This window comes from Neofelis nebulosa, chromosome 4 (assembly GCF_028018385.1).
Source record: "Neofelis nebulosa isolate mNeoNeb1 chromosome 4, mNeoNeb1.pri, whole genome shotgun sequence".
Taxonomy (NCBI): Eukaryota; Metazoa; Chordata; class Mammalia; order Carnivora; family Felidae; genus Neofelis; species Neofelis nebulosa.
This window is the reverse complement of record NC_080785.1, coordinates 92,066,094-92,091,241: the sequence shown is the minus strand read 5'-3', so window position 1 is coordinate 92,091,241 and position 25,148 is coordinate 92,066,094. Positions and strand designations below refer to the sequence as shown.

Below are 25,148 nucleotides of genomic sequence, written 5' to 3'. Positions count from 1 at the left end.
CTGCTGCATCTAAAATCACTCCATGGACTTGCTTGGGTTTATTTGGAAGATCAGGGAAACCACGTGATCACCGTTTGGATTGGAAGAGTTGGCTCTCTGGCTGCCACCTTGGGTTCACAGGGTGGATCCTGGGGTTAGCCACTGTGACTCCCTTAATCAAGCAAGTGAGAGAGAGCATGCCTACAGGCTTGGATTTGGCTCTAGCCATTCCTGTTTCCTGCTGACCAGGACCCCCCTTTTCTCCACACCAAGGTTCCATTATCAGAGCCTCTTTAGCAGATCTTGTACCTTGCTTGCCCTTTGAATATCGAGAAATATTGATGTTCGCCGTCCCCTTACTTCTTCATCTCTCTCTCCCTTCCTCAGACGTTCACTACTTTGCTATCGTGTGTGCTAAGTGCTAGTGACAAGGCAGTGAAGAAGACACACGTGCTCCAGTCCTGGTGGAGCTCATATTCGAGAGGGAGAAAGTCCACAAACAGGCAAAGGACAAAACAATAATTTCATTGTTTTATAAAAAGCACTTCAAAGAAAAGAAAGAAGGAGCTGCAGGAAAACAGTGGAACAGAGTCAGCGTGCTCCTTTAGAAAGGGAAGGAGACGCTGGGGTGGTGCATTTAAGCTGAGAAAAAAATCACGTCTTTGTAAGAGGACAGCAGGGGAGGCGATGTTCTTAGGTGATGCTGATGTTCTCTGTAAAGAGCCAGGCTTGGGTTGAGAGGAAGAGGTAAAAGAGACTTTGGAAAAGTCTGACATTATGGCACCGGTGCTGAGCTCAGAGCTGGTGTCCCAGGGTGCTCAGGGAATTAGGTGCATGTGGTGGTTCGCTGGGTGCCTGGTAGATCAGGGACATACAGAAAAAAAATGCAGATTTACTAATTCTGTCACTCCGCATGTGCTATGGAGCATTACAACATGTCAGGCACTGTTCTGGGCAGTTGGGGTACATCAGCCCATGAAACAAAGATTTCCACTTGGTGGAGCTTATGTTCTAGCTGGGAGAAATGGAAAATAATTGACAAAAGTCATACCCAAGTAAATGATGTCCAAGGTAGGTAGAGAAGGATGAGCTGGGAGTGAGAAGTACGGAGGTCGAGGAGCACATGCCTCTGTGTGTGTGTGTGTGTGTGTGTGTGTGTGTGTGTGTGTGATTTAAAATAGAGTGATCACCATAGGCTTCATTCAGAGGTCAGATTCAAGGATGATTGGGGAAGAGGGGCCCACACAGACTGAACAGGCAGTATGAAGGCCCAAATGTAGGAACATGAGCCTCTGGGTAATGATGGGTGTCTGGGCACCGGGGTCTCTGGAGGTGACTGAGCTAAGCAGGGAGGTGAGGCTGGATGGTTTCTGAGGGGAGAGTGGAGCTGCCGTTCCTAAGGCAGATTGTTCTGGTGTTCAGCCGCAGGTGCCACTGCAGACGCCAGACCTGGTGTCTCATAGCGTTTATGAGCTGAAGCTCAGGAAGTGTGGGTGGGACACTGTGCGGGGTACTGGGGTCATGCAGAAGCCTTGTCTGCCTCTCTCCCTGGGCCTCTAGGTTTCCCTAAGCCCTCCAGGGTGGCACTGGCCCAGCTCACAGCTACCCACAAGGCTTTGTGGGTCCACGTTGCCTGTACGCACTTCTGGTCCCATCTTGTGCAGACCCCAGCCCCGATTCCTCAGGGCAGGGGACCTGAGGGAGATGTCAGGAGGGAAGTAGCTGGCGGCCTGCACTAACAAACAATGCTGATGAGTTAAGGGGCTGACTGAACCTGACCTTGGACTGATGAGAACCAGGCTATGCAGAACCAGACAGGTTTTGGCTTACATTTTGTCAAATGTACATTTGGCTTCGCCCCTTACTAGTTAAGGCACCTTGTGAAACTTATTCTAGGAGCTTCAGAGAATCCTGGGAAGCTTCCAGATTTTGAAGATCTTCACCCTTGGATTTTTTTTTTTTGAGATACAATTCACATACTGTAAAAAGTGTACAATTCAGTGGCTTTTCGTATATTCCCAAAGCTGTTCAATCATCACCACTATCTAATTCCAGAACGTTTTTCTCACCCAGAAAGAGACCCATACCCATTCACACTTACTCAGCATTCACCCCTGGCCTCAGCCCCAGCAACCAGAAGCACACATTCTGTCTCTATGGATTTGCCTATCCCAGACATCTTGTATAAATGGAATCATACAATATGTGACCTTTCATGACTGGCTTTCTTCACTTAACATAATGTTCTCAAAGGTCATCCGTGTTCTAGCACTGATCAGTACTTTATTCTTTTTACAGCTGAATAGTGGTCCCCCTTGGACTTAATTAGCACCAGGCCTCAGGGAATTTCTGTAGCACCTACTTCTCTGTAAGGATTTGCCATTGATGAGCAGTCAACAACCTCATCCCCCAAGCTTGAGGCCATGATACAGATGCTTTTGCATTTAGGGGCTCCTGACTGACTCAGTTGGCTAATCACCCAGCTCTTGATTTTAGCCCAGGTCATGATCTCATGGTTTGTGAGATGGAGCCCCACATCGGGCTCTGCACGGATAGCATGGAGCCTGTGTGGGATTCTCTCTCTCCCTCCCTCTCCCAGTTTCTCTCTCTCTCTCTCAAAATAAATAAATAAACTTTAAAAATTGCTTTTGCATTTATTGCCTCCTAGGTCCTGGGTATGTGTCCTTCTTGGGCTACCTGAGCTGTAAAACAGATAATAATTATTATCTCACAGGATGTTGTGAAGACTATTGAAACAGGTATAAGAGCATTTATCCTCTCCCTTTGTATCATATATGCTATGAGAAAACTGTGCATATTCCTGCATTAAATACCTTACTCCCCATCCATGCAGGAAGACCATTACTAGTCCTGGCTCCTGGATATGGTCTGGGCATGGGGCTCCCTGGGGTGGTAAGAGTCATGATTAAGCTGGATCCCAGGTTCTGGGGGTGTTTCCGACTATAGCATTGGATACAGGGGCTACTTGCTTTAGCCTCAGGGAGACAGTAAGCAGTATGGGTCTGAGAGAAGCTTGGCTCAGAGCTGAGCCAAGTGCTGAGCTATAGCTGGAGCCTCAGTACAGACAGTGCCTCATGTCGCCATTGTTCTCTGGCCTGGCCAGCCACCGCTTCTTGCCACTCCTTTCCATCACCGAGGGGCCCTTTGGAATAGGAGGAATGTGTTGCAAGTAGCTTTGGGCAACCTGTAGGCTCTACAGTGACGGGTGTTGTGCTTCTTGGGCACTGGGACTCCAGGCAGGGCAGTGGGTTTGCCGAAAGTTAGAGCCTTGAACAGACCAGCACTCTCTCATGACGTTTAGAGACACCCAAGCAGGATCCAGACATTTTTTAAAAAAGGGGATAAATGTTTTGAGGAGAGAAAGGAAGAGTGGTGACAGGATACTGGTTCAATTTTGGCATACCCCCATTCCGTGATGCACCTTTCTTATCATCCCAGGTCTGTGTCTCGCTCATTTGAGAACTTACGCCAATAGTTCTAAATCATCCTGAGCAGCAGAACCACGCGGGGACATGTAAAAGTACACGGATCCCGAGGCCCCTGTCTCAGCCATATCTGATTCAATTGCTCTAGGGGCATCCAGGCAATCAGTATTTCTAATAAGCTCTCCAGGTGGTGCCAATGTGCACAAAGTTGAGCGCTTAGCTGGAGTCTCCTCTCACTCACCTGGGAGGAAATTTCCTGTAGGCTGCTCTGTGACAGCCAGCAAGATGCAGTCTGTGGTGCATTTGGGGGACAGCCAACTCTTAAAGTAGAGAGATCTCTGCCCCCACGGGCATTCATCCTGAGGCTTCATTCTTGCTCTCTTGTCTTTCCTCCCGCCCACTTGGCTTTGTGGCTGCGGGCAGGCAGCCACTCCTGGAGCAAGCAGGGCCTGCACCCCCGCAGTAACCTGTGTTCTAGTACTTGTGTAGGAGGGAGGTCGGAAGGCAGCAGACACCACAGAGAGGCACTCTGCTGAGCGGCATAGTCAGAGGAAGTGGGCTTAGGCTCCAGGACCATCTCTAACCAGCTTGGATGTTTGATGGGCAAGTTATCTGACCTTTGTGAGTTCCATAATTCCAGTCTGAACAGCCCCCCTAATACGGTTGTTGTCAGGTTCCAATAAAATAATGTAGGCATGAAAGGGCATTGTTGATTGTGAAGCTCAAATAGGACATTCAGTCTATTACTATGGAGTGGCCTTCAGGCCCCCTTTTCCTCTCCAGCACACAACCGTCTCACCAGTAGATGGGAACTCATCTCCTGCCCTGGGGATGGGGCTTAAGACCAGGACATCAGGAGCAAACTTGTTGGTGAGTCAACTTTTATATACACAGCGCTGCCAAACTGGATGGTGAACACAGAGGGAAGTTTTTATTCCCAAGAAAGGGGGTGGGGGGGGAAAGAAAGAAAACCAAGTGAGCCCTATGTGACTGAATTCATCTAAGGCCTGGGCTCCTATTTGGGTTTCCTTTATTTTCTTTAGTTTTTTTTTTTAATGTTTATTTTGAGACAGACAGAGAGAGCATGAGCAGGGGAAGAGCAGAGACAGAGGGAGGGAGACAGAGAATCCAAAGCAGGCTCCAGGCTCTGAGCTGTTAGCACAGAGCCCCACATGGGGCTTGAACTCACAAACTGTGAGATCATGACCTGAGCCAAAGTCGGATACTTAACCGACTGAACCACCCAGGCATCCCATATTTGGGTTTTCAAGGTGGGAGAGCAAGAGGCCACGAGAAGGTGAGGCTGAGAGAGGCACAGGTCAGGGCATTGGGACCCATAGGGATCAGGGACTGGGGAGAGCCTTCCCAGGGTGGGGTGCCAAGGGGCCACAATGTAGGTGGGTGCAGAGGAGATGCCAGGCAGCACTACAGCCTCCTCTGCAACCCTGTGTAACAACCCAGCTGCCTATGTGCCCCTAAGGGAGCTCAGAGAGGGCCCCTGAAAGTTCCCTGTGGGTCTGGGGTACCTCACTGGACTATGACAGGACGATCCCCAGTGCTCTCCCTGCCCCATCCTGGCTGAGGCAGGCACGTTCCCCACACTGGCAGGAGACAGAAGCAATGTATTGTTGCACTCAAAGATAGAGGCAGCGGGGTGTGCGGCACACCCTCTGGCAGGCCCACTTCCCATGAGAGCCGCCGTTGATGGGGAGGCAGGAAGATGAGAGAGTTGAGCAGGAGGAAGTGGGTGGGGAGAGCAGGACTCTAGAGGTTTTATATTTTGCTCTTGCTGGGCAAGGCTCCGAGAAAAGAGAAGATGGAGAGAAAAGTGCACCACAGGCTGCCACGTGCCACGCTGTGCCTCAGCTCAAGCTCGCCGGGAAGAAAGCCATGTGCTCCATCAAGCACAGTGCTGAGGTCCCAGGGGGGGCTCTGACCTAATGTGGAAGCGTGCTTCTGTTGGAGGGGACTCCAACAGAAGGGAGGGGCTCTGGGGATGTACCTGTACTGAACCCTGCTTAGGTGGATGCTTTGCTTCTGTTTATGAAATATTTTCTCTTACAACTCTTTTGATTCTTCCAACAACCCCAGAAGGCAAGCCGGGCCGGCTGTATCGACCCCATCTTATAGAGGAGCAAACCAGGGTCCCCAAAGGTGAAGTGCATTATTGGAGAGCCTGACTTGTAAGCAGTGGAACTGGTGGGGGGTGTGGACCACATGTGTGATGACTTTTACTTTCCTGTTTGCTCATGTTCCTCCCCAGTCCCTGGCCTCCCATGGGCCTCCAATGCCCTGACCTATGCCCCCACTGGTTTCACCTTCTCTGGCGTTACCCAGTCTGCCGTGTCACCAGACCCTCCATCCGGCTTTGCTTCATCCAGGGCCCCTGGGCAGGTGCGTGATGGGAGCACTCTTGTGTCTTGGCTCCTCTGGTGAGAGACTGGAGTTTTGGCCCACGTGGGAACCTCTGCTTTTGCTCTGAGTGTTATGTGCATTTAATCATGTTTGACAGAATTTACTTTAGCTCAAATTCAGGCTGTGAGCCTTCCTCCTCTCATAGTTGCTTTCGCTTTTACTCACACTCAGTACAAGTGATTTGTCCTACTTACACCTCCAAATGCAGGTTCCCTCCCCTCCCCCCGCTCCCCCAGTCAGAGAAGATGCCATCCTCTGAAAAAGTCTCCCTCTTCCCCTTGGAACAGACATTTGCTCATGGGACAGACGGTTGCCTTGGGATAAGAAGCCAGAGTTCTCTTAGCTTTTTGGCTCTTTTTCTTCTTTAAGCTGCACATTTGTTTTACTCTTCCTTTCCCTGTCTCAGTTTTTCCAAGGTTCCCTCCTGGGTTGACCTGAGACTTTCCCTGCATAAGTTGCCTGAAATTTTCCTGCTGCTTCTCAATGCTTCCCCATTTAATTATTCCAAGCAGGAATTATAACAGCCTTTTGTTCTGGTGAAACAAGAAAACCAGGAGCGAATACTCATAATGTGTGGCTCCCTTCTGAGCAGGGAGGTGGGCAGGGTCGATCGTGGGATCCTGGAGTGTCCCGAGGCACGTCTGGGTTTGCAGAGTGCTCTGATGTCCCTGATTATCACAGTAGTGATGTGAGGCTGGCAAAGCAGGGATTGTCAATCCCATTTTACAGAGGACAAAAGAGAGGATCACAGAGGGTGGTCCATCAAGGGTCCCCTGACTTTAAGTTTTGGCCTTAAACTCCGAATTTTGCATGAGAAAGCCCTTTGTTTGAGAGTAAAAAAACCTCAATATATAGAGCTCAAGTTGATACCAGGTGCTGTCTCTTTTTGTTCCGGCTTCCACAACAAAATATCACGGCTTGGGTGGTTTAAGTAAGAGAAATCTATTTCTCATGGTTCTAGAGACTGGGAAGTCCAAGATCAAGATTTGCCAGCTGATTTGGTTCCTGGCAAAGCTGTCTTCCTGTCTTGCAGACAGCTGCCTTCTCTCTGTGTCCTGTCCTGGTGTCTCACATGAGATTGCACTCTTTCTCTCTCTCTCTCTTTTCCTCTTTTAAGGCCACAGTTCTATTGGAATTAGGGCCTGCCATGACCTCATTTAACCTTAATTACCCCCTAAAAATTCCATTTTCAGATACACACGTGGTTTAGAGCTTCAACATATGAATTTGGGGAGCACACGATTCAGCCCATAGCAGATGTGTCTAGAAGAGATCAGCCTGACTTCTAATAGCCGTCACATCTTAGCGAATTCACTTTGGTCCAAAGTCCTTGGGTCCTCAGATTCTCAGAACTGGGAGTTTCTCAAGGTTCCCAAGCTCAGCCCTGCTTGTCTGTGCTCTAGACATTGCTTGCTGGCACACCTTTCCCAAGCTTCAAAGTCACACATTTATTAAGATAAACTAATTGCATTACAGTCAAATATTGTAGTCCTAACAGGTAGCAGCTTTATCTCCAGTCTCTTCCATTGAGTGTTAGTTTATATTTACTCTCAGAGAGCCAACTTATTTCTGTTTCTTATGGGACAACCCACTGTCATTTCCATGCATCACCTGTATGGAAAAGACAGGTTTGTTCACTCTTTGTTAAACTTGATTTCCCCTCTCTTGGCTCCAGTTGTCTTACTGTTTTTGAGAATCTCATTGATACCCATGGATGCTTCATTTCTTGCATCAGAGAAGAAAGATGCCATATCTCACTTTCTGCATTATAGGTTTTAAAAAATATTTTATTTTTATATAATCTCTACACCCTATGTGAGGCTTGAACTAACAACCCCGAGATCAAGAGTAAAAATCTCCATTGACTGAGCCAGCCAGGCACCCCAGAGGGTTCTTGCTCATTATTGCCATTAAATAGCTGGCTCAGCAAATTGTTATTTTCATTTTAATTTAGTATCACTTTTTTGGGGACCTAAAAGTGCACCCCAGGGTAACCTAATCCTGGAGACAGAAGGAGCCTAACACAGTGGTGCTTTTCTTATCTTAAGAAACATATTCCCCAGACTCTGCCTTGAATTCTCACTTTCCTTCCATTCTACTATTGCCTGTAAACCCACTGATTTCAGATTCCACTTTGAAAAATGTGAAACTAGTTGGATCAGTTTATTTGCTCATTAATTCAGCAAACATTTGTTGAACCCTCTGTATATGCCAGATACTGTGCTCTGTATGTTTGGGACATGCTGAGGCAAGGAAAGTCTATGTCCTCTGAAAATGTAGAAGCCAGACAGGGGAAAGAGCTGCCACAATGGTGTGTGTGAACAGTACTGTGCTAAGTGTTATACGTCGTACCAGAGGATCACTGCATCTCCCAACAACTATACTTCCAGAGGGATAATCCTCTCCCCACTGGCTTCAGCTCTCCCTGAGCTCTGATGTCTCTGTTTCTTCCCTTTGTCTTTTCAGCCCCAGGGTGGTAATGGCTTCCCACCATTGCTAGTCTATGGGCAATCCAATTTCCTTTCTTGATTCACTTAACCCTTCCCATACCTTTGAAGTTGGTTCTTTCATTCAGGAGCCTTCATTTGAACCATCCCAGGTGAGTTCTATTTCTGCCAGCATCATCATTACTGATACAGGCACCAGAACATGAGAGAGTTTGGCACATGCAGGGAACTGAATGTAGCCCAGGAGGACCTAAGAATAGGGTGTGAGGTAGAAAGAAGGGAGAGGAATGGTAGGGATGGGGCCAAGAGAATCCAATTCATGAATGCTTAGGATATAGGGATTTTATTCTGAAAGCTCGGATTAGCCAATGAAAGATTTTAAGAATGAGAGACTTGATTAGATTTCTGTTTTATAAAGAAAGTTTACTGACTGCAGTGTGTAACCTGGATTGTCAAGGTAGTATGGGAGGGGTTAAGGCAGGGAGTTTAGTGAGAAGTTCATGGAGACACAAGATGAATAGAGCTGCATCAGCTAATGGTACACCTTAGGTGGTAAAGAATCCTGATGCCAGACTCCAGTAGGAAATGAATAGGGTTCATATGATCTGGGATAGAAGGATTCCACAGACACTCGGGAATAAGTACAACTGATTGAATGTTGTGATTAAAAGGATGCATGTGGCTAAGGAAGAGAGAGAAGTCTAGAGTGACTTGGTTTTTAGATTTGAGAGACTAGGAGGGCACCTGCATATTTCAGTTGGTTAAGCATCCAACTTCAGCTCAGGTCATGATCTCACAGTTCATGAGTTCGAGCCCTGCATCGGGCTCTGTGCTGACAGCTCAGAGCCTGGAGCCTGTTTTGGATTCTGTGTCTCCCTCTCTCTCTCTGCCCCTTCCCTGCTCTCTCTCTCTCTTTTAAAAATAAACATTAAAAAATTAAAAAAAAAAAAAAGAAAACTTTAGACTTGAGAGACCAGGTACATGATGCATCATTCATGAAGATGGGGATATAAGAGGAGGATCACTTTTTCCATCCCAACCGTTGGGGAAGGATGGTTAGCTCAGTTTTGACAAACTGTGTTTGCAAGTATTTATGGAAACATCCGAGAGACAGGCAGCTATGTGCCTCCTCCTGAATTTAGGAAAAATATCCAGCTGGAGATAGATATTTGGGAAGCATCAGCTTATCAGTAGCAGTTAAAAGAGTAGGTAACCTGAAAATAGAAGAAGGAAGAGCTGGGGGAAGGTAAGCAGCCCACACCGGTGAGGCATTAGAAATAGTAGTAGAAGGTCAAGGGGTAAAAGAGTGAAGAGATTGAGCATGGGGTCTGGGGTAGAGAAAAGAGGGTTTTGACAGGATAGAGAGAGTGGGTGAGATTCAGGACTAGAGGTGCCAGTTTGCTTGAATGGTGTGGCAGTATCGTGATGCTCTGGAAGAACAGGATGAGGTCAGGGGGTGGGTATTTGAGTCTAAGATTTCAGAGGTGGAGCAATTCTAGGGAGCAATTAAACTTAAGGTGATGTCTTGAGAGGTAAAGGTACTATGAAACTAAGGTGGTTTATGGATGGTCTTTTGCACAGAGATGAAAGTCCTCTGGAAGAAAGTGATGCCACACATGCCTGAGTTTGAGGTGAATGTGTAGTGAGGTCAGAGGTGAGAATGACAGTGAGGGACTGAGGGAAGTATTCATGACCTGGAAGTGCAAACGGGAGAATTCTGCACATACGCAGAGCTTGAAAATACACAGCAGCCTCTATTCCAGATGACTGCAGACAAGTAGTAGTCTCTGGGAGAGCAGAGTTTCCCTTCATGCAAGGAAGGTAGAGGATACAGAAGACAGGGAACCTCTTTGATTAGATTGAGAATAATAAAGGTGGTTTTTGTTTTGTTTTGTATTGTTTTGTTTTTGTTTTGTTTTACCATCAACTGAGGCATGATAGGTAACTGTAAGAAGGAGGAGAATGGTGGGAAATAGGATTTGAGGAGCAGAATGGGGAAGGGGATAGACAATCAGAGGGGTCTGCAGTGTTGATAATGTCCAGAGAGGGTAGTGGAAGGAAACCTGGGTTCACATTGGTGCCTTGGCCCGGTGGTTATCCACCCATGGCAGCCTACTTTTTGTCCTTCCATGAGCAAAAGTGAAGTCACCTGGGATGTGGGACACTCTGGGACTTGTGTTTTCTCCCAAAGGAGTGGTTTCCTACTCCAGTCTAAAGAAGCAACTCTCAGGGTCCTTGGGTGGCTCAGTTGGTTGAGCGTCCAACTCTTGACTTCCCCTCGGGTCATGGTCTCATGGTTTGTGGGATCCAGCCCTGCGTCTGACAGCACAGAATCTGCTTGGGATTCTCTTTCTCCCTCTCTCTCTTCCCCTCCCCTGCTTGCTGGCATGTTCTCTCTCTCTCTCTCAAAATAAGTAAATAAAATTAAATAAAGAAGAAACTCACCTTCTAACAGGAATACCCACCAAGAGGTAGTAAGTGATAATGAGAAATTTTGATACCATGAACATTTAAAGCATTAAGCCCTTCTCAACTGTTTGCCTTTGCTGCGCTCTGTAACTGATGTCACATACAAATGTACTCCTGTGAGTACTCCTGTGATGGTTTTCTGAAGTGTTTATCAATTATAATTTAAAAAAATATATTAAAAACATGTTTTTTTCTAAGAAGATACATACAGTAGTCTCATAACAAGGAGGAAGAATTCTGTCAGTGTGAACATAGGGTCTATTTGCTCCAAGTTGGTACATCAGCAAAGAATGTTCTTCCTTGTTAAAGGATTAGGAAAGACTTAAAGTAGCTACCAAAATTGTCAAGTCAGGAGCATTTTTGTGCGATATACAAAAGGTTCATTAGCCTACTCGTGGTGATTTTGACGTCTTCTGTCTTTGTCATCTGGACCGACTCCTCTATCAGGAGGTGAAGAGAAGCCAAAGATCCTTTGGGGAAAATCCCAATTCTCTCACAACAGAGAAGAGGTTACTCTCCAGATTAAAAGCGCTGAGGGTTCTTGAGCTAATAATGAAGGCTGAGGCCACTTCTAGTTTGTGAATTCTGACCCCTGGGGGTTGGTTTCTGCAAATGCACCTGCACGCTGGGGCAGGACACACAGGACTCTACTTTGACTTGCCCTGCCTTTAAAAAGAATGGTTGCTGAACTGGAGCAAGAATGTGCAGCCATTTGTTACCAAACTGAAGAGAAAGGAGGTATTAAAAGGCAACTGAATGCAAAAGTGAACTCATTAAAAAGTTTAAAAAATCCAAAGGGAATTTATTGGCATTCTGATTACCCAGCAAAGAATGCATTATTTACAAAATCATGAAAATGTCATTGTCAATTTTCTTCATAAAAACAAAATGACTGGCAAATAACAGTACTTTGTTAAAGATTTATTAAGCATTGAATGTCTGCCATGTATATTCAAATAAATTGTTACTGAGCTCATGTAATATGGGGAAGAAGAACAGCACTATTAGCTCTGGAGATTGTACCGGCAATAGATGAAATTAGTAAACATAGAAATCTTAACTTATAATTTTTTTTAACAAGGCAAGCTAAGTGGGAATGAAAAACAGATTCAGAATATGGGGCTAAGCTGCAAAAAATTCAGTGTGTTTCTCATTTCTCTTAAAACCTGATAATGGAATATACGTATGGTCTCAGAAGCTACATCTTTACACTCAATCTTAGCCAAAAAGCCAAGAAGTGATAGAAGCTAAATCTTTGGCTTCATGAAAGAATGGGAGTTGAATTCCTGCTAATGCCATGTCCCCCACATAAAATTACAAGTCTTTATTTGAAATTAATAAAATTAGCTTGAAATTGTCTTTGGCAATCAATGCAAATGCAGATCACATGGGAGATGCCCAAGGGCATCTTCTAAGTATCTTCAGAGTACTTTCCCCATTATTTGTGTATATTCAGCCAATGGTTGACAGAACGATCCCAGCTGTAGTATACAACTCTTCCTAAATAGGGGCATTTGATGAATAGGGTCTCACTTGTGCAAATAGAATAGTGGGGGTGGGGGTGGGGCTTTCTAGTGTGAATACAACTGGGGTAAGTAGAAACCTCCTAGTATGACTGCTAGGGAATTTTCTATTTTGTGGTTTGGCCCCAGTAATTAAATGGTGCTCAACTTAGTAGACCTTGATTAAAACTGAAGCAAGGTTTGTTCCTGGTGCACTCAACAACATTCTTTGCATTTTTTCCCACTGAGTACCTATTATGTGCCAGGCATAGATTTTAGGGATACATGGCCCTAACCCAAATGGATCTAATAGTCTAAAGAGAGAATCAATACATGACAAAAAAAAAATCTTTTTTGAGAGAGAGTGTGTGCATGTGCATGTGTGAGCCAGGAAGAGTAGAGGGAGAAAAGAAGGGAGAAAGAATCTTAAGCAGGCTCCACACCTAGAGCAGAGCCCAATGCAGGGCTAGATCCCATGACCATGAGATCATGACCTGAGCTGAAATCAAGAATCAAACATTAGGAAGGAAACATACAAGGGGGAGAGAAAATGGGAAACATTCAAACTAACATCTAAAGATGAAAAGGAGCTTCAGTTTAGTGAATTGTAGTGGGTCCAAGAATCTGAGAAATGCCAGTGAGGCCAGAGCTTTCTAAGCTAGAGAGAAAAAGTCATATGAGTCTAGAGACAAAATTGGTGTCTTCCTCCCAATGATTTTCATCCCTTCCCCTGCCTTCCATCACCCAAAGCAAAGGTCATGGTCATTCATCTATTTGTTCATTCAATATATAGGTACTATTCCAGGTGATCAGAATGTGGCAGGTAACAAAACAGACAAAATTCCTACTCACATGACTTTTACATTCTAGTAAGAATGTAAAGTGAAAGTTCACTAAGTGGTTGGAAAGAGGTAGAGGTAGGATGGGAATTGGGAAAAGAAGGGAAAGTATTGATACAGGGTGGTCAGAAAAGGCTCTATGATTACGTGACTACCTCTCAGCCTTTCAAAGTAGGAAACAAAGATAACCCAATGACCAATAAGGTGTTGGTTGATGGACTTAAGATGAGCGTTTCCCTAGGGTGTTTTATTCAATACTTGGCACAAAGGGCATTGGGCTACCCATTTGCTGTCTAGATGAGATTGGAATACAGACTGGGGGTGAATATGTGTGAGAATTAGAGGAAAGCTCCTGGAGAAGACAGACTTTGGGCTGAGCCTTGGGATGAGCGAGGTCTGGCTGAAAGGGGAAAGGATGACATTCCAGACTGAGGGAGCTATGTGAATGAAAGCCCAGAGGCATAGCAGTACTTAGTATGTTAAGTGCAAGAAAGGTAGGGCAGATGGTGTGGTTTTTTATTACTGTGGGAAGAGGGCATAGGGCACCATTCTCTGTATATCCAGAAAAACGCAAAGCCCTTTAGGTATTTCGAAAGGAAATTTAATGCAGAGAACTGGTTTCATAGATGATAGTAGAGTTAAGACGTTCTAGCAGAGGTGATGAGGCAGCTCAGAGTTTAGCACCAGCAGGAACTGCTCCCTCTCCTAGGGCTGGTGGGACAAAGAGTGCTGTTACCAGAGCCTGGGACCTGGGACCATCTTGTGGGAACTGGAATCACAATATGTCCATGAAAGAAGAATATGTCCCATGGCACCTGGGGACACAGTCAGTGTTAGATATGGTGATCTGAAGCAGAGAAAGGAGAAATACTCTGACTTCTTCCCAACTCCTGCCTTCCACATCCTGCCAGGGCTCCCTCTGATCAACTCCACTCAAGTTGCTTGGGAAATGTAGTTTCTTGTGATGTAGAGGGAAGGGAGAAGGGCAGAGAGTGGATCTAAGAGCAGACAGACAAATTACCAACAAAGGGGGCGTGGGGGGTGGGCAAAAGAGGGAAACAAGGCAATTCTGATTATAGGAGATGAGGCTGAAAAGAAAGGTATGTTAGAAATAAACCATGGCAGCCTTTGGTGTGCTAAGGACTTGTGCTTTGTTTTTGGCTACAGAGAGCCATAGCATGGCTTTTTAAAAAAGAAGTTAATTTCTATGAGTTTTAAAAATTATAAAAGTAATGCACACATTATAAAAATACTTTAACAGCACAGAAACATGTAATATAGGAATAAAAAGAAAAGATTCTCTATTTCTTTCCTGGGGCATCTGGGTGGCTCTGTTGGCTGGGCAACAGAGCTGGGTGGCTCTGTTGGCTTGATTTTGGCTCAGGTCATGACCTCACAGTTGATGGGAGCGAGCCCAAGTCCAGCTCTGTGCTGACAGCATGGAGCCTGCTTGGGATTCTCTCCCCCTCTCTCTGCCCACCCCCCCACTCTCTCTCACTTTCTCAAAATAAATAAATAAACATTAGAAAAGAGAAAAGAGTCTCTATTTCCTTCCTGATTGCCTCCCTTCCCATTCCATACTCCAGACATTACCAGTTTGGGGTATGGCACACACTCTTCAAGTGTATACAAACATCACCACCACCACCACTTTTACACACACACTAGTACTTATAGATATATGCATAATATAACTAATTTATTATTTATATGTGTACAGTATGCCCCATTATGTATTTTAATATGTATGTATATTATGTACATGTGAACACATAAATGGGGCATATGATGTATATTTATATTGATATTAAAACACATAAATGGATTCATATTAAACAGTCTTTTCTGTCATTTTTTTTTACCACTAAAAATACATCTTGGACATTTTTCATGATAGTACATGTAATATACACATCTACCCGTGGTTTTATTAATGGCTGTATAGTATTCTAGTGTACAGGATTTATTTAACCAGTACCTTATTAATAGCTGTTTAGATTTTTCCAGTATTTTGTTCTTATGAACATTACTGCAATAACATATTTATACATACTCTTGGATTTTTGTCCAAGTATCTAGAAATAGAATTTCTGAGTAAAAAGGAATGTACATTTCTAATTGAAAATATATAATCAAATTGCCTTTAAAACCACTGCACAATCTACGCTCCAACTAGCAGTAAATTAAATTGTTTTTCCCATATCCTCAACAGCACTGATTTTTATAAATGAAGTAGCTAATCTGATAGTTGTAAATTGATATTTAATTGTTTGAAATGTACATTTATTTAATTATAAATAAATTGAATATTTGTAGATTCTTTGTCTAGTTTTCTGTTGGAAGTGTAGCTCTTTTCTTACTGATTTTGAAGAACTCTTTGTATTTTCTGGAAATTAGTCCTTACACTTTCATTTGTGTTGTAGATATTTCTATTTGCTATTTGGCTTTTGACCCTCATAATATTTTTGCCCTAAACATTTGCTTTCAACTTCCCCCCTAAACGTTTGCTTTTAATTACAGTTAGCAATCCTGCAGAATCCTTTTTTTTATCCTAGAAAGACATCCCTTAATGTTATAAAAATACCCATATTTTTTCTACTGTTACTTTCAATTTTTAGATTTAAATCTTTGACCTACCTTGAATTTATTTTGATATAAGATGTGAGTTAGAGATTTTATTTTATTTTTCCAAATAGCTGCCTTCTTGTGCCAAAAACACTTATTAATAATTGAGTAATATATATTTTCTTTGATAACTTGAAATGCCACATTTATCATACACTAAATCCCCATATGTATTTGGGTCAGTTTCAGGAACAATTTATATCTGCCTCTTTCTGCATGAATCCCTTATTATTGTGGCTTTATTTTTCAAATATATTTTTTTAATGTTTATTTTTGAGAGAGAGAGCATCAGCAGGGGAGGGGCAGAGAGGGAGAGGAACAGAGGCTCTGAAGTGGGCTCTGTGAGAGAGCCTGATGGGGGCTGGAACCCATGATCTGCATGATCATGACCTGAGCTGAAGTCGGACACTTAACTGACTGGGCCATGCAGGTGCCCTTAAAGTGGCTTTATTTTTAATTTTCATATCTGGTAATGCTAGTCATCCCTCATTACTTTTATTTTTCAGCTTATTACACATATATTATTGCACACACATTCTCATGGAAGGTTTTTGAGTAGAAGACAACTGTTGATGATGATGATGATGATGATGATGATGTGTTTATGGTATGCTTATTAAGTGCTGGATCTTATCCTAAATGCTTTATTACTGATTAATTTCTGCTATATTATAAATGCTTTTATTACCATTCCCATTATGGATATGAGAAACTGAGAAAGTAAGGTGCTTATTCTCTTATGTTCTCAACATTTCTTAGTTTACATTTTCAAGAGAAGGACTCATCAACTTTCCATACCAGGCTCCGTCAAGGGTCACCAGCCAAGCTATGGACTGGCTCATATTCAGCTATAGTCCGGTGAGGTCACAGTCTCTTAGAACAAAACAGAGCTCCCTAGGCTGGACTGTGGTGGGGCAGGCACCATAGCTGCTAGGTTTGGTATATCCTCCAAATGATATCATGTGTACAGTGCTTTCTCTGTTTCCTTTGATGTTTGATCCTGGACCATAAACCCATGTCTTCTTTGGGGTTCTGAATATGAGCAAATGAACTTAAACAAAACTTCTTGGGGGCAGAATCAACCCGCCGTAAAAGACACATGGATTCATATGGGATCAGGGATTTTTGCCATACCAGGGCACCTAAAAAATATTTAAGAGGTTCACTAGATTTGCTTGGCTCACCAGCAAGCTTATCTGGTTGGCCTAATCAAAGACTAAACTTTCCGGTTTAATAGTGGGTATGATACGAGGGTTAAGTAGTTGAAGCATTAGAGGAAGAAGAGAAAAATATAATGGATATGACATATGCTGAAAATAGATGGCATTCACACCCAGAGGACTGAGTTCTTAAAATGATCTTTTCTCCCCTCCCCCACTTAACCATCTCCTAAAAGGAAATGTTTTTCTGTAACTCTCATTGTTTGTTTTAAGAGAACACTCCATTAATTCTGTGGTGTAGAAAGGGAGTTGGAGTTTTGCATTTGTCTCTGAATGTCTCAAATATTTATGCATAATGTCAGTGAATTTTAAGGTGTTAGTGTTACTTGTATTTTTATGAAAGCTGTCTGCAGGGAAATTCAACTGTTGGGGGAATCTAGAAACACCTGGGTCTTTTAAAATCATAAAGAATTAAATAGTTTTCCATCAGGTTCTCTGGCTTACTTTTGAAAGCTTCCTTTGCTTTTCCAGCTTATCATTGTTCTTTCTGTTATAGGATGTAAATCTCCCACTGAAAAGAGATCTAAATGCTAGAGCATTAGAAGACTTGAGTGTTGTTTTTAACAGGAAATCACACTGGATGAAATGATATAGAACTGTGAGCAGAAGACCTCATATTTGTTTGTTTATGTATTGATGTATTTATTTATTTTTATAAAGATTTTATTTTTAAGTCATCTCTACATGATGGGGCTGGAACTCATGACCCTGAGATCAAGAGTCCACGCTTCACCAACTGAGTCAGCCAGGTGCCCCTAGAAGACCTCATATTTAGATGATTGTTTATTTTTTGCATTTTATTCATATTCTTAGGAGTCCTTGAGAATTAAAGACAGAAGGAAAGCTTTGGAAATCACCAGCTAAATACCAATGCAGATGGATGACACTTGTCCTGCTCTGTCTTGTGTCAAAGTTATTTGTGCCCTTTTTCACCTCATTAGACTCTAAGGTCCTTGAGAGTTGTGTCTAAGTTATATTCTTAACCCCCATGGTGCTTCATATAGTATTTAATAATCATTGTGCCAAAACAAACTTTCATTTGACAAAATTTTCAATAGATAAAAATTTCCCTATCTTGGAAAAATTAGGATCTTATCAGCAAAAAACTCTGAAATAAGCACATAGTAAGCACAACATAATCTGGGAAAAAGGCTATCTTAGTGTGACAATCTCTTATTGCATTAAAATAATATATATTAAAGTAATACATAATTATTTCATTATTGAACTTTCTTTAAAAAGATTTTTTTAACATTTATTTATTTTTGAAAGACAGAGAAAGAGCACAAGCAGGGGAGGGGCAGAGAGAGAGAGGGAGACACAGAATCTGAAGCAGGCTCCAGGGTCCCAGCTGTCAGCACAGAGCCCTACATGGAACTGGAACTCGCAAACTGTGAGGTCATGACCTGAGCTGAAGTCGGATGCTCAACCAACTGAGCCACCCAGGCACCCCTCATTATTGAACTTTCAAGATGAAAGATAGCCCAGCCAGAACTCTCTAGGGCAGCTTTGAAGACAATCTAATAGTAATATGTTGGGGTTTTGTTGTTGTTGTTGGTGGTGGTGGTGGTGTTGTTTTGAGAGAAAGAGCATGAGCACATGAGCAGGGCAGAGGGAGAGAGAAAATCCTAAGCAGACTTCACGCTCAACACAGAGCCTGACACTAGACTTGATCTCATGACCATGAGATTATGACCTGAGCTGAAATCAAGAGTTGGATGATCAACCGACTGTGCCACCGAGGCACAACCCCCACCTTTGTCCCAGCCTGGTCTAAATATGTTGGGTAGAAGAGAGAAAAACTGGCAGAGCTCCAAATTAAAAGCCTCATTACTTCTTACCTGTCCCACTTTGCTTCCTCCTTTCCGCCTTCTTGGAGAGCTCTTTGTAATTGTCTTTGTAGCTCTTTTTCTCACAGTCTTCAGCCACTGTGTTTCAGATTTTCATAAGGTTGTGGTGTGTTTAAAAATCTGCTGATACTGAAGTACATAAGGCATCAGGCAAAGAGTATTTAAGAACTTTAAATTAAGGTGTTTAAAAGCACCCTCGGAAAAAACAAAAGGACCTTTGGTTTGGCAAAACTGTAAAAGAGTAATCAATATCTTACCACTGTTTTTTAAATGATGCTATTGTTATTGAGTTATACTTTTCCTTTTATATTTAAGCTCATTTATCACACACTATCCTATGAACTTGATAGGATCAGATTATCTCATTTTAGAAATAACAACAGGGAGAAATGAAAGCAGGGAGAAAGTAACTCATTTATACAGCACCACTCTTGTCCTAAACTAAGATGTGAGACTTCCACTCAGCCTTTGCAGTAAGGAACCAAGCCTGATATGGGACCAGTAAAGCAGAGGCATAGTATATTAGCACCAGGGTTTTGGTTCTAGAATAGAAAGAAACACCCAGAAAAATAGGAAACACAGTAATTATTATATTAACCTTTTTTCCTCAAGGGATATTAATCTTGGCCTACAATCTAACATGGGGTTGGTCTTAGAAAAGACTGTTGATTCCTAGAGTTGATGTTGCAACTGGAAAGGTTTATTGAAGTGCCTGATGGATGCTCCTTTACGTGAGAGCTTAAAAACAACAGGTTTTCATCAAGTGTTATTACACAGAGGTTGTACCTAAAAGCAAGGTAGGTAAGTTGCCTTAATAAATTCTTGTTGACTCTTCTGATCTTCTGATAGGAGCACCAAGGTTTCCTGGTATTGTCTCTGGTTTACTTTTCTTTTTTTTTTCTGACTTTTTTTTAATATAAACATTTTATTGAGATATAATTCACCTACCATACAATTCACCCATTAAAGTGTACAATTTAGTATATTCACAGAGTTGTGTAACCATTATCACATGCAATCTTAGGACATTTTCATCACCTCAGAAAGAAACCCCATGACCATTAACAGTTAACCTCCCCCCTAGTTCCTTCCCCCCTGCCCCCCCCCCCCCGCTACTAGCCTCCAGCCCAACCCCCAGGGTTTCTAACCATTAATCTTCTTTCTGTCTCTTTAGATTTACCAAATCTGGATATTTAATATAAATGGTCTTTTGTAACTGGCTTCTTTGACATAAACTTGGCATAGTGTTTGCAATGTTCATCCATGTTGTAGCATATATCAGTACTTCGTTGTTTTTTGTTGCTGAATAATATTCCATTGTACATTTTAATTCATTCATTCATCAATTGGTGAGTCGTGGGTTGTTGCTAATTTTTGCTTATTATGAATAATGCTACTATGAACATTTGGCACTAGTTTTTATATGGATATAGGTTTTCATTTCTCTTGGTATATACCTGAGTGGAATTGCTGGGTCAAATGGTAACTTAATGTTCAGTCTTTGGAGGAACCGCCAGACTTTTCCAAAGCAGCTGAGCCATTTTCCATTCCCACCAGCAGTGTATGAGGGTTACAATTTCTCCACATCCTCACCAGCCTCATTATTCTCTTTTTGATTATTGCCATCCTACTGGGTGGGAAGTGGTCTTTCATTGTGGGTTTGATTTACATTTCCTGATGGCTAATGTTATTAAGCATCTTTTTGTGTGCTTATTGACTGTTTAAAATTTTCCCTGGAGAAATGTCTATTCAGATCCTTTGTCCATTCACAGACTGGATTCTCAATGCTAGTCCGTTGATCTATATGTCTGTCCTTATGCCAGTAACACATGGTCTTCATTAACTGTACATTTGTGGTAAGTTTAGAAATCAGGAAATCCTCCAACCATGTTCTTCCTTTTTGAAATTGTTTCAGTTATTCTGGGTCCTTTGCATGTCCATATTAGGATCAGCCTGTCAATTTCTACAACAAAGCCAGCTGGGATTTTGATGAACATTGTGTTGATTCTGTGATCAGTTTGGGGAGTATCACCATCTTAACAATACTGTCTTCTGATCCATGTATATGGATGCGTCTATGTTTATCTAGATCTCCTTTAATTTCTTTCAACAATGTTTTGTAGTTTTCAGAGTATAAGTTTGCCCTTCTTAGTTAAATTTATTCCTAAGTATTTTATTCTTTTGTGTGTTATTGTAAATGGAATTTTTTCTTTATTTCATTTTCAGACTGTTCCTTGCAAGTGTATAGAAATACAACTGGATTTTGTACATTTGATTCACTTTTTTTTTTTTAACGTTTATTTATTTTTGAGACAGAGAGAGACAAAGCATGAATGGGGGAGGGTCAGAGAGAGGGAGACACAGAATCTGAAACAGGCTCCAGGCTCTGAGCTGTCAGCACAGACCCCGACGCGGGGCTCGAGCTCACGGACTGCGAGATCATGACCTGAGCCGAAGTCGGCCGCCCAACAGCCTGAGCCACCCAGGCGCCCCTGATTCACTTTTGATCTAAAGTAACACTTATACTGGCAACAGAAAACAGCTATAAAAAATACTGTTTGTTCCAAATAGATTGTCCTAATGAAATAACACATTATAGCCCAAGAAGTGTCTCTGTTTCATCCTGAGGACTGAAATATCTCATCAAAAAGCAGTTGCATTGGGGCGCCTGGGTGGCTCAGTTGGTTAAACGTCCGACTTCAGCTCAGGTCACGATCTCGCGGTCCGCGAGTTCGAGCCCCGCGTCGGGCTCTGGGCTGACGGCTCAGAGCCTGGAGCCTGCTTTGGGTTCTGTGTCTCCCTCTCTCTCTGCCCCTCCCCCATTCATGCTCTGTCTCTTTCTGTCTCAAAAATAAATAAACATTAAAAAAAAAAAAAAAGCAGTTGCATAATGCAAAGGCATTTAAGCATATCCTATCTATCCCATAGATGGCTTTTGGTGCTTAAGTGTACCTCCCGGAACAGGTATTGTCTATACCAATAGCATTGTCTATTTCTATATGTACTTAATTTTCTCTGGCAACAGCTAATAATTAACTAAGTACCAGCACCCTAATTCTCTTCCTTCTAGTTTTGACTCAGATGTCAGTTTCTTAGGAGGTCTTTCCTGACCCATCTATGTGTGGTTGTCCTCCTGCAAATACTGTTAACACATCACCTAGTTTATTTTCTTAATCACACTTATTACAGTCTGTAATTATCTCATTTGTTTATTGTCTGCCCTCACTATGCAGTGTAAGTCCATGAGAAAAGGGATTTTCCCTGTATTTCCTCATGAAAGAATTTTTTTAATTATTTATTTTAGAGAGAGAGAGGGAGGGAGAAAGAGAGAGAGAGAGAGAGAGAGCAAGGGAGGGGCAGAGAGAGAGGGAGACCCAGAATCTGAAGCAGGCTCCAGGCTCTGAGCTGCCAGCACAGAGCCTGATGCAGGGCTCAAACCCATGAACCATGAGATCATGACCTGAGCCGAAGTCGGACGCTTAGTCAACTGAGCCACCCAGGTGCCCCATCACTAAAGAATTTCTAATGACCAACACACGCTAATTTTTGGTGCACATGGGAATAAACATATTTCTAACTACAAAAGCATAGCACAGATAACCACTAAACATGCAAAGCAATAAACAAGTGGCACTGACATTGCACTTGTGTATGCTTTTGATGTACACCCAGAAGAACTGTAGAGATTTGAATAAGATGGGTCAGAAGACTCATTAGCTAAGTGCCTCAAGTCCTCACATGAGCCTCAAAGCTGGGTTCAAAGTTGGCCTTTCTACAAAAAATGATCAGTTAGTACCTACCTTGGACCTTCAGAGTTGCCCTTCAATATTTGGGCTCTTGGATGTTAGATCTGCAAGTGTCCATGACATATTTTATGGATGTCTCAGGAAAGTTCGTGGGAGGATTTTCTTTTAACCTGAGTACATTTAGATTCTAGTAATTCTAGTTGTCCCAGTATAATTCATGTGATTATTTAGTCCAATTAGTTAGGCATCCTGAAATCTTTAATTCTATTCTGCAGTTTCTATATCCAGATTTGTGTAACTTCAAAATATTCTCAAGTCAATTGATGTACTTGGTGAAGACAAAGTATTATAAGCATTCAGAATATGCCCTACATATTTCACTAAGATAAATATAACATTTTTAGAGAGTTCCAGGAAACTTGAGGAAAAGGAAATGCTGTGTTAGTTACCAATCAACAGTGTATTTCACTTGTTATTTGCAGAAATAGAGGGTTGAATTTAAATGGCAGGCCCACTAACAAAATGATAAGCCTTTATTGAGTTTTGCAGGTGAGCTGATGGTAGTTCTTGTTCACACAAAGCCTATGTCAATTTGGATTTCTAGCTCCTTTTTCCTTCTAAGAAGAGCAAAGGCCAGGAAGGATAAGAATCATTCATCAGTGATCAACATTTGAAGAACTTGAGCTCTTGTGGTATAAAACATTTAGAAGGCCAGGTGATTCAAGAAAGTTTCTCACATCTAATATTTTATTCAGATTAATTAGGGAACATGATATTGCCCTAAATGTGAGCCAGAAGAAAATACAGGTGGGAGACTTAATTACCCTTTCTCTGAAGGAATAGTGTGTTATTAATTCTGAATTCCAAAGATTTCACAAGGTGTCTGGCACATAAATGATAGTCATATTGAAAGAGAAAGTACATTATCTTGGAAGTAGATTGGGTACTTCTGGCCGTGACCTCACGGCATCTTAAGTGCTGAGGATGACTTCAAGTGGAAATGGGGGCGCTGTTTTGGAGGCCTTGCCAGGGAGTCCAGAGTAGGTGCTGTTCTAGCTAATATTTTTTCCTCTTGCCTATACAAGACTGGTCAGTGTTATAATTGCACTGCCTGTCCTGATCTATTAAATAGAATCATGCAGTCTCTTCCATATCTTAGAATGATATCCCTTTCCTGGTGTGATTTGTTTGATTTTCATCTGCTCTCTTGATGTTGGACATGGGGGAGGATCTTGAAACCCAGATATTGAACTGATGCCTTAAAATGTTAAGAGTTCCCAAGGAAGAAATAAAGTAGACCTCCCAAGATAAGCATCCCTAAATTAGAGACAAAAGTCAAAGAGGCAGGCTGATTTCTTTCTGATAACAGCCCTGGTTGTTATGGAGATGGGAGGGGGAGGAAACAGGAGGATGGTGAAATGTTGCAGTGGAAGAAAGGGTTACTTATATAAGCTGGTGGCTTATAATATATCCCTTTAAGCTAGGCAGGAATCATGCTCAACCTAGCTCCCATGGCTCTTTGGGAATCGAGGTATTAGTAATTTCCTAAAATTCTTCAAGCCTGATTGTTCTTTTTTTGGTAACCTTACCCCAAAACTCTAAAAGGTCACAGCTATTGATAAAGGCCCTGGGACTGATACATCACTCATTCTGATACACACTATGGGACTTTCTCCATTTCCCTTTGATAAGCTAATGCTTGCAAATGCTTTTAAAATATACCAAAAGCCACCTGGGCATATTTTTCTAATAGAACCAGGTAGTAAAGAGAGACTTGATACTAAATAACTGTAAGCAAAATAAGCCCAACCATTGCTCATAGAGCTGAAGAGCCCTCACCTTGACCTTTTAATGAATAGCAGGGGGCAGCCGGCAGGAAAGAATCCCCAGGCAGCAGCACCTGCTTCTTGAGAAGGTGCATGTGCAAGGTTCTTTAGAAAAAGGTTTCCAGGGAAACCATATAACTTCTATTCTGTTTTCTTAAATGTATTAAGCACTAAACGTGCCTGCGAATGCTTGGAGTTCTCATTTGAAGTCAGGAGCTGCTGAAGAAGAGTGTTTTCATGAAACACACCTACATAGCCAGAAATCATTTTTATGCTTCTTTCACTAAATGTCAGCTGCATACTCAGCTGGGGAGAATTAAGTGACCTGGGTTCATCTGTGGGGTGAAAGATAGGGAAGATTAACTCCAGTTGCTTGAATTGCTTTTCTTCCCTGTTATTATGATGGTTACTAATAAATGATAGTAATGTTCAGATTCAGCAGCTGTGTCTTACCAGTTAGATCTTATGTACATTAGACTATGTAGAAAATGTTAATACCATAGAATGTCTTTCTGTATATTGTTTAATATGTAAAGAAATATTCAAGCAAGAAAAATCACAGAAAACTTGGCCGAAGTGTTTCTACACCTACATATTGCCTTTCATGGCCAAAGACCTTCAGACACTTGTGTGTTACCCTGCCCCTGTTTCCAGCGTGCTGGTGGGGGGGGGGGGGGGGGTCCTGGCAGCCATGTTTTCACCAAGTGGCCCCGCCTCCCTGATCACAACTGATTGGCCTAGAGGTGGACAAGCTGAGCCAATCATAACCTTCAGTGTGGTTTAA

At 42.5% G+C, this 25,148-nt stretch overlaps 1 long non-coding RNA gene across 2 annotated transcripts; it reads right to left on the bottom strand.

Moving 5' to 3' along the window:
- Window positions 1-524: 524 nt before the first annotated feature.
- LOC131511009 (uncharacterized) lies at window positions 525-24,474 on the bottom strand. 2 transcript variants are annotated; one of them, XR_009261296.1, is made up of 3 exons: window positions 24,378-24,474; window positions 18,784-18,921; window positions 525-834 (listed from the first exon to the last, which is right to left on the bottom strand). It is a non-coding gene; the product is annotated as an uncharacterized LOC131511009 (long non-coding RNA). The 2 variants fall into 2 exon arrangements; XR_009261295.1 differs by lacking the exon at window positions 525-834 and adding an exon at window positions 13,602-13,912.
- Between the last annotated feature and the right edge of the window lie 674 nt (window positions 24,475-25,148).